The sequence below is a fragment of the Petaurus breviceps genome, unplaced genomic scaffold (assembly GCF_028583685.1).
Source record: "Petaurus breviceps papuanus isolate PSGF00001 unplaced genomic scaffold, PetGlider_PUasm1.0 226, whole genome shotgun sequence".
NCBI classification, from domain to species: Eukaryota; Metazoa; Chordata; class Mammalia; order Diprotodontia; family Petauridae; genus Petaurus; species Petaurus breviceps.
This window is the reverse complement of record NW_027185890.1, coordinates 4,059,343-4,069,444: the sequence shown is the minus strand read 5'-3', so window position 1 is coordinate 4,069,444 and position 10,102 is coordinate 4,059,343. Positions and strand designations below refer to the sequence as shown.

The 10,102-nt window shown below is 34.1% G+C and overlaps 1 pseudogene; it reads left to right on the top strand.

Annotated features, from left to right (window-relative positions):
- The first annotated feature begins 5,902 nt into the window (after nt 1–5,902).
- The window catches only part of LOC138166815 (large ribosomal subunit protein uL5-like), a 6,873-nt pseudogene continuing 2,673 nt past the window's right edge, over nt 5,903–10,102 (top strand).

Below are 10,102 nucleotides of genomic sequence, written 5' to 3'. Positions count from 1 at the left end.
CATATTTTAGGATTTTCTTTTTGTACCTCTTATCCTGCTGCTACTGTTATTTATATGTCCAAGTTTTGTCTCCAACTGTCTTGTGAACTTCTTGAGGGAAAGGACCCATCGTTTGAATCTCTCCAGGACTGACTATTGATGACAATGTTCTTCTGCTACAATGTATGAAGAACCATTCATCATCAAAATTATTTCCCACTTAATGTTTTTATTTTGGGCAACATAATTTTAAAAAGTTAATTTGAAAATTGTTCTTTCACTCTGCTGTAATTTTAATAATGGGAAGTGAGTTTGATGAGGACACAGTGCTTATGGAATCACAGTTCAAGTCCCTCATACATCTGTTAACTTTTTACCAAGGCCCTCATTTCAACCAGTCATCTTGCCAATTTCTGTTAGGGAAACTCAGCAAAAGGCTATGAGTGGTTCAGTGAAAATACATCACCACTACTTGAGGAAACAATGCAAATCAAGTGACATCTTTCTTAATGTATATCTCTTAATTTATATAACCATCCTCATTTGGACTCTCATCTCTTCTCACCTAAAATGTTCCAGTAATGAAAACTCCTAACTGGTCTCCCTGAAAACAGTCTCTCATCTCTCAATTCTGTCCTTTATACAGTTCCTGAATCGATATTCCTAAAGCACACAGCACTAAACATTTCATTTTTTGTTTAAGGAACTTGAGACATTCCCCATTGAATCACTGATAAAATATATACTTCTCACAGTACATCACAATCTGATTTCAGCTCATCTTTACAGGTTAATTACATGGCACTCCTCCTTTAGAGACAGCTGGATAGAACAATGGGCCTGGAGGCAGGCAGACCCAAGCTCAAATTTGGTCTCAGACACTTACTAGCTATGTGACCCTGAGTAAGTCACTTAATCTCTGCTATAATTTCCTTAACTGTAAAATGGGGGCATGGAGCACCTTCCTCATAAGTTTGTTGTGAGGGTCAAATGAGATAATATTTGTAAAAAATGCTTAGCATGATGCCTGACACATGGTAGGCACTATTTAAATGCTTATTCCCTTTTTTCCCCTTCTGCTCCTCTTGCATATTATATTCCAGACTAACTGGCCTAATTCTACAAACACAACATTCTATCTCTTAGTTCTCTGCCTTTGCATAGTCTATCTCCCACTGGAGTACACTTTCTCCTCACCTCTGTTTCTTGGAACCTGTACCTCTCTACCAAATTTAAGAGCCACATCCTACAAATGCCTGTTCTTGATCCCCTCATTTGCTAGTGTAACTCCTGAAATTGTATGGTATTTATTTTGTACATATTTTGTATATAGTTTTCTGTGTACCTATTATTTTTCCAGTTCTTTTTTTTTCAGTCATTCAGTCCTGTCCAACCCTGTGTGACCCCATGAATCATAGAATGTTAAAGCTGTCCATGAGACTTTCTTGGCAAAGATACTGGAGTGGTTTGTCATTTCCTTTTTCGGTATATTAAGGCAGACAAAGGTTAAGTGACTTGTCCAGAGTGACACAATTAGTAACTGTCTGAGACTGGATTTGAACTCAGGTCTCCTGACTTTAAACCCAAAACTCTATTCACTGAGCCATCTAGCTGTCTCCAATTTTCCCCTGTGCCATGGTGTAAAACTCCTTGAGGGCAGGGATTATCTTTTCATTTCTAGTGCCTGGCATATAGCAAATTGTTAACAATGGTGGTTAAGTTGAATTAAATACCTCTGTGACAGTGAAAAGTAGCACCATCTTCATATATAAAGCACCAGAGCATTAAATGTATAACAAAATTCAAAAATCAACTTTAAAAGTTTTGTAGCACATACATCTCTTAGTAACTTTACATTTCTGCAAAAATAGCCTACACAGTGACCATTTACAATAGCAGGCTGCCAATGCAAGGTTCAGTTTGCATTGCTCCTCATCTCTCTTTTGAGAGGAGGGCAATGTATTTCATCAATAGCTCTTGACGAGTGTTGCTTATTGTCTTTAATCTGTGTGAAGCTGACAGCCAGTGTTGTTTTAACACATGTTATTCAATTGCTTAGGGGCGGCCAGGTGGCTCAGCGAGTAAGAGCACTGGCTCCAGTGTCGGGATGACCTGGATCAAATCCGGGCTCAGATACTCAGCACCACACCCAGAAATAACTGGCCGTGTAACCTTGAGCAAGTTACTTAACCCCTATTGCTTTAAAAAAAAAGATAGATCTTATTTTAAATGTCTGAAAATAGCAAATGGTGCCATTGCAAAGGTTGAGTTCATTCAAAATTTCAAATCAATGGACAAAGTTATGTTCCTGCTTCTACAAAAACATTTGCAGAAATACAATTCCTACATTATTAAATTACAATATATAGCTTAAAACAAAATGAAGTTCAAGTTAAGTTTTGCAAATATTCCTTAAAATATGATGCCATTTGGTTTGTGAAAATTAGATCATGCTTATCTAACTTTGGTCTCACTCTCCCAGATGGGGAGACAAATACATATGCCATTCTAGGTTCTAGGAGTACCTTAAAGGATTTGGAGGGATCTCTTCTCTAAGGCCATCAACCCAACCCCTATCAACTATGATCTTCCAAAGGTTCATAGTACCCTAGTACCATTTGACTACCATTGGCTAGTTTTTTTACAAAGGAAGGTTTATTTCAAAGATAGTGAAGGAAAAAAAAATAAACACAATTTTTCCTCATAACACCTCAGGAACATTTTCTTTCCTGTGCTACCAGAGTCCCTGGGAAGAATGGGATCAAACTTAGCTCAGTTTTCATAAAGCATTGATGTCATCAAGTCCTTATCCAAATGCAGCATAATTACCAAATGAGTCCTCATCTCAGTTACCACTGGACTTGGTCCCAAAGGTCATTCTTTGCTTTCTAGGGAATTGATGTTACGCTGATTGCAAAAGACAGATGCTGGGATGCCTGGCTACACATTTTTTCTGACCATTCCAAACTCTCAAAATTGGATTCCTTAATTCTTTCATCTAAAATGGAAAAGAACAATCATAGAGCCCAAGGTCTGTGACATGGTTTTCATGGGTCCACAGGCTGATATCAATGGGAAGAACTCTAGACCTCTTCCCTTATAGTATTTTCTATCAATAGATAGTCTTTGAATGATTCAAGCATGAGCAGAACAGCCAAGACAATGACAAAAGTGAACTAAGTCCTTTTTGAAGATCCCCGCTCCTGTCTAAGCAGCTAGATCTAAAAGGTTTTTCCTAACCATGTGGTTAGTTAGCAGATTGCAACCATTTATAGAATGTTTACACATGTCACAATTTCTCTCCAAGTTACTTCTATTACTAGTCATTGTGACTGCTGAAAGCAGGTTCTTCAACTCCTCCCTTATGGGGCATTTTCATCAACCAAGTACACTTATTTAAAGATGAAACAAATAAAAAAGATATTTTTAGTCACCTACTATGTTTTAGGCTCTGTGGTAGGCTCTGGGAATATACAGGCAAAATTTAGATGGTCCCTGACATCAAGAAACTTCTATTGTATACATTGTAATGAAAAAAAAATAGATATCTCACTTTTATCACAAAATCCAATCCAGACATAAACAGTTACAACAGCAATGCTGATATATGATTTTAATCCTATAGATTTTCCTATACGTTGTGTTTACAACTACTTTCCTGGGAACCAGATGCAAAAATCACTGGGACAAAATGGCCATTTGCTTACATATAACACAAACATCCCAGCCTTTCTGTCTTTCCTTAGGAATGCTCTGTTCCCATTCAGTTATAGAGCTTGCTATGTCAGCTGAATTCTTTTTTTTTAATAATTTACAAAGGGAAATGATATTTTTTCATTAAAAAAAGTTATTAGCTCTTCCTATTTCAATGTGTCAATAGTAAAAATGTTTCCCATTTCCTTCTGTGTAATTTGGAAAAATACAGTACATTTTAAAGTATCCATGTTGCTATGAATTACAGATTTACAGATGTAATTTTGTATGAGGTTCAATATAATTTACACCTTGAGAATAACATTACTTTTAAATTTTGTACTATTAGCCTAATGAATAATGCTTATGAGTAGAATATAGTATTAAGGACAATATTGTATAAATATTTAAAAATTCACTCTATCGTAAACTCGGGTAGGGGGGAAACTAAAAAGAACACACTCTTACTCTATTAACACCATTCTCTCTAATACACTCATTCATTCTATCATTCAACAAGCAGTTATTAGTCACCTGCTATATGCCATACTCTGTTCTCAGCTCTGTAGATCCTAAGATAAAAATGAAATCTCGGCCCTCAAAGATCTTCCATCCTATCAAGGGGAGACAATATATATACACAGTTTTTGAGAGGCTAAATTCAGTTTTTTAAACAAAGAAAAGAAATCAAAGAAAGAATTACTTTGAAAGACTTGATCATATAGGTATTATATAAAAAAAATAAAGGGGTGAGAAAGAAAGATGATTTGTGTTAAGCGGGGATGGAGAGAGAATGGGGGAAATTATCTCACATAAAAGAGGCACATAAAGAAGGGCTCTGGCAGTGGAAGGGAAAATGGTGGGGGGAGGGTGGTGGCAACTCTTGAATCTCACTCTCATCAGAATTAGTTCAAAGCCAGAATATTACATATACACACTCATTTAGGTACAGAAATCTATCTTACCAAATAAGGAAGTAGGAGAGGAAAGGTAGAAGAGAAAGGGGTGAAGGTGATAAAAGAGATGGCAGAATAAGGGAGGAAGTGGTCAGAAGCAAAATAGACTTTTGAGGAGGGACAGGGTAAAAAGAGAGAAGTGTAAACAAGAAAATAAGATGGAGAGATATACACAGCTAATAATTATAACTATGAATGTGAATGGTATGACCTCACCAGTAAAATGGAATCAAATAGCAGAATGGATTAGAAACCAGAATCCAACAAAACATTGTATACAAGAGACATACTTGAAACAGAAACACATACACAAAGTTAAAATAAGAAGCTGGAGTAAAATCTAATTATGCATCAGCTGAAGTAAAAAAGGCAGGAATAGCAATCATGATCTCAGTCCAATCAAAAATAGACCTAATTAAAAAAGATAATCACAGGGTGGCTAAGTGGCAAAGTGAATAGAGCACTGGCCCTGGAATCAGGATGACCTGAATTCAAATCCAACCTCGGAAACTTAACACAAAAAACTAGCCATGTGACCTTGGGCAAGTCATTTAACACCAATTGTCCCTCCAAAAAGTAAAAAGAAAAGAAAATCATAGAAATGACATTTTACTAAATAGATAATGAAGTAGTATAAATAATAAACATATGCATCAAATGACAGCATCCAATTTCCTAAAGGCACAATTAAATAATTTCAACCAAATTAGAAGGTAAGAAAGAAGCTGAGAAAAACTTTTTACAGTAAGTTTGTCTGGTAAAGCACTCATTTCTCAAATATATAGGGAACTGAGCAAAATTTATAAATTTAAGAGCCATTGCCCAACTAACAAATGGTCAAAAGTTATGGACAGTGTGTTTTAAGAAAAAGAAATGAAAGCTAGCCATAGCCATATGAAAAAATGCTCTAACTCACCATTAGAGAAATGTGCATTAAAAAAAAACAACCAACCTTTGTCACCTCTTACCTATCAGATTGATTAACATGATAGAAAAGAAAAAAATGACAGATGTTGGAGGGGATGTGGGAAAAATATGGATATTAATGCACTGCTTAATAGAGTTTTGAACTTGTCCAAATGTGGGGGAGAATAATTTGGAAATATATCCAAAGAGCGATAAAACTTCACACTCTTTTATCAAACAATACCATTGCTAGGTCTGTATCCCAGAGAGATTAAAGGAAAAGGTCCTATATGTACAAAAATATTTATAACAAATCTTTTTGTGGTATCCAAGAATTAGATATTGAGGGAATACCCATAAATTGGGGAATGGATGAACAAGTTGTAGCATATGATTGGGATGGAAGAGGTGACAAGCAGGATGGTTTCAGAAAAACTTGGAAGAACTTCTATGAACTGATGCATAAAAAAGTGAGACTAGGTCTTCAGTAGTTTGTCAAGCCATTGAATTTCTTTGACTCTGGAGGAGAGAGACTGATGACTATGCAGCTCTGCCTCATTTAAATGCAATTCACATGCAAGTCAAGATATTACCCTTATGATGACACTGATCCTCTTTGACAGTGAAGGACAGACAACAACAATGAAGTGAGTAGAACCAGGAGATTATACACAAGAACTAACATATTGTAATTATGATAAACTATGAAAGACTTAACTACTTAGATCAAGACTGTAACCCAAAAAAGATTCTGAAGGACTCATCCATCTCTAGAAAGAGAAGTGGTGAATCCTGAGTGTAAATTGAAGTGTAATCTTTTTCACATTCTTTTTATTTCTTGAATATTTCTCTTTTTTCCATCATGGCTAATATGGGGATATTTTGACATGACACATGTATAATTGATATCATATTACTTTTCTTCTCATTGTATGGGGGAGGAGGAGTGGGAAAGGAGGAGAGAATTTGCCACTCAAAAAATTAAATGAATGTTAAAAATAAATAATTATACATTTTTATAAAGAAAATAACTAATTTGACTAAGGTCAATTGGTTCTTTTGAAATCAGTAAAGTCAACCAATTATATTTTTCCAGGTGCAACAGCAATTATTTTTAATTTGACTAGGCATTGTACATAACATTATACAAAAGACTCTAGTGTTTGGAAGTTCACTATATAGTTGAAATAATTCTCTGTTAAGCAAATTATTTACGACACTTTTCAAGTAAAATTAGTTAATGATCATATACATTGACTTACTTAGATACTATATTTTTCCCCATGGTCATTTGTATCCCCTGCAGTTTTGATTTTTTCTAAGGTCATGCTCTTTAAAAAAAATTCTTAGCTATATAGTATAACTAGGCGAATATTAATATTTAAAAGGTGGGATCTTGTGACAGGGTATAAGTAGCTTGGTATCTTTGAAAGCATGACACCACTTCCCAATTGCATCATAGCCCAATTGCCTCTTCTGATTCAAATTTAGGCCCATCTCATGGTCTTTCTGTAATTGCTTCCCCTGATGGTCTAATTTAAGAGTTTTTAAATAATTGTAATTATAATAACAGCATTAATGTAGCACTCTAAGATTTTCAAAGTACTTTACAAGTATCTTCTTTGATACTTACAAATCCCTAGGATTTACCACATTTTATAGATGAGGAAATTGAGGAAGACAAAAATTCAGTGATCCACCTGAATTCTAGCACTTTGTTCATTGTGCTATCTAGCTGTCTCTTTGCATCCAACCACATATCATATTTTGTACATTATGCCTTCTTCATCCACTTGGGTTTTCCTGTGTGGAGTGCTAGGATAATTTATTTTTATTTAATCAATATACCATAATCCAGATGATCCATTTGCTTGAACAACCATATGGTTGAACCACCTAACAATCATAACATAATCCACTGTGTATTAATTGACACCTTGGTTAAAAATGCTTAACTTTGATAATTGACCATGATGATGATGAACAGAATGTTATATCTAATTTTAGGGTTGCATAAGATTTAAAGACATTATTAAGGAGTCAGCAATTTTTGAGTGTATAACAAGAAAAAAGGTTGTTATTTTTGGTGAAGAATAGAAAATCAAGAACTTATGCAGTAAAACCCATATTTTCTTAAACTTGTCTAAGAACTAAAAGGTAGGGAAGGAAAGAAATGTTGCTGATAATGAACAAAGTACAAATTGAAATTGAGGTCCTTGAGTATAATATCTAAATATCATATCATAATTACTGAGTTAAACATTGTTTATCCTAATTCCAGACTTGAAATTAAGTATAATGTAAACTTGAGTTTATAATTTTCCAAATTTTCCTCTCTCTTCCCCTTCATGAGCAACCAAGAAGTAGATCCTACAGGGGTTGCAGATGCAGAATTCTCTCATTATTTGCTTTTGAGAGAGGTATTGCCATGCAGGATAAGGAAAAGAATTAGATTGATTAGAAAATAAAATTATTCTTTTAGTATATTAGACAGATTAGTATATTATTAGATTATTGAAACCTCTTATTACAGGTGAGAATGGCTTTACAATGTTTATATATCAAAGGAAAAAGGTTTTAAAAGAACTATATGTATGGTGATTTCTTTATTTATTTGGGGGATATTTTTGACAAGGCTAATGAGCTAGTTGAAATGGAAGGGGAGACATAGGGGAATTTGGTGATAGTTTTTCAAAGGTCCCCAGACCAAATGCTCAAATAAAAATATAAATATAAAGTACATATAAATGGGTCCAGAATGACTGGCAAATACAACTTTTAAATGAAAAAGGCAAAAAAAAATTCCTCTCCTATTAAAAATGCAAAGAATTTTAATTTAAACTTAATTAGTGTTTTAAGTAAAACATAACACATGATTGAATCACCAGGGAGCATACAAAATAATGCCCTTCTAAAGGAAGTTGGCTTGGTGCTAACCAGTTACCAACTGTCAAGCTTCAGTAAATTTTCAAAAGATTATCTGCAGAGAATGGAAGGGGGATGTGAATTGAGATCTTTCCTGAAAAAGAATAATTTCAGCAGTTGTCAAAATTTTATATAAAAGTTTCTTGAGTGGTAGGAAATGACATTGTGAAACAAACTATAGATACATTACAAAGCTAAAAATATGAGTTTTCATTTTTAAATGTTTTAAATGATAAATATCTTAGCAAAGGTATAAATCATTTCATGTTTTGGACATTAATGAGGAAAATACTTCAATTATGAAAGTATTCAAGTTAAAGTGAGTGATGTGACTAAAACTTTCACATCTTTTCAAATTTGTGTCTGTGTCTCTGTTTCTATAAATAGTGGATATGAAGATTCAGTACTTTTACCAGTCAGTGACTGTACCTATATTCAATTTAACTCTAAATTTATTTATAATTTAAGTCCAGAAATTCCTGATATTTAAATACATGCATTAATGTTATTTTATCCCCAAATTTTCCTAATAATTCATTTCTTTTCATTGAACTCAAAACTCAAGAAATCCATATTTCAGAATTCCATGCTAATTTTGAGGCTGTTTGTTAGCCAGCCTTGAATTTATTGCAGCAAATAGGAAATTTTCATAAAGGGCCATTCCATCAAGCTTCCTGGAATGCCTAGTTGTTTGAAAGGAAAATAATAGACATACTTCAGTGGAAGAGTTGAATATTGGGTGTAAAACAATTCAGGCTTCAAGTAAATAGAAAACCTAGGATATCCTGCTCCTCTATGTTGAGGTTTGCCTTGAGGTCACACAAGTTTCTTGGATACATATATTTGCATACCTAGGGTAAAGTGCATTGGATTTGTATATTCTAAGGAGAGAATTACATTTGTGATTCAAACAGTACTGGATTATAGGAAATATACATAATAGATAGAGAGCTAACCTAAATGTAAAAAGACCTGGATTGAAATCCTGCCTCTGATACATATTGGTTATGTGGTAATGGGAAAGTTATTTAAACTCACAGTATAGCAACAATTCTCCAGAGAAGGGATTTTTAAACCTTTTTAGATGAGATACCTTTAGCAGTCAAGTAAAGCATATGGACCCATTCTCAGAATAATGTTTAAAATACATAAATCAAAATATATAGAAATACTAAGGAAACCAATTATATTGAAAAAATAATACTCCCAAGATGATTAGGGAAAAATGAAAAGAATCTATATGTCCTGAAATATTTACAACAACTCTTTGTGCTGGCAATAAACTGGAAACTGAGGGGATGCCCAACCATTGGAGAATGGCTGAACAAGTTGTGGTATATGATTGTGATGGAATACTATTGTGCTATAAAAAATGATGAGCTGTTTTATTTTAGAAAAACTTGGAAAGGCTTGCATGAAATAATGAAAAGTAAAATGAGCAGAACTGCATATATCAACAGCAATATTGTTAGAACAACTGTGTATGACCAAGTTATTCTGAGTATTATAAATACTCAAATTAACTACAAAGGACCTGTCAAGGAAGATGCCATCCATCTCCAGAGAAAGAACTGATGAATATGTATAGTATGGTTTTGTGTGTGTGTGTGTGTGTGTGTGTGTGTGTGTGTGTGTGTGTGTGT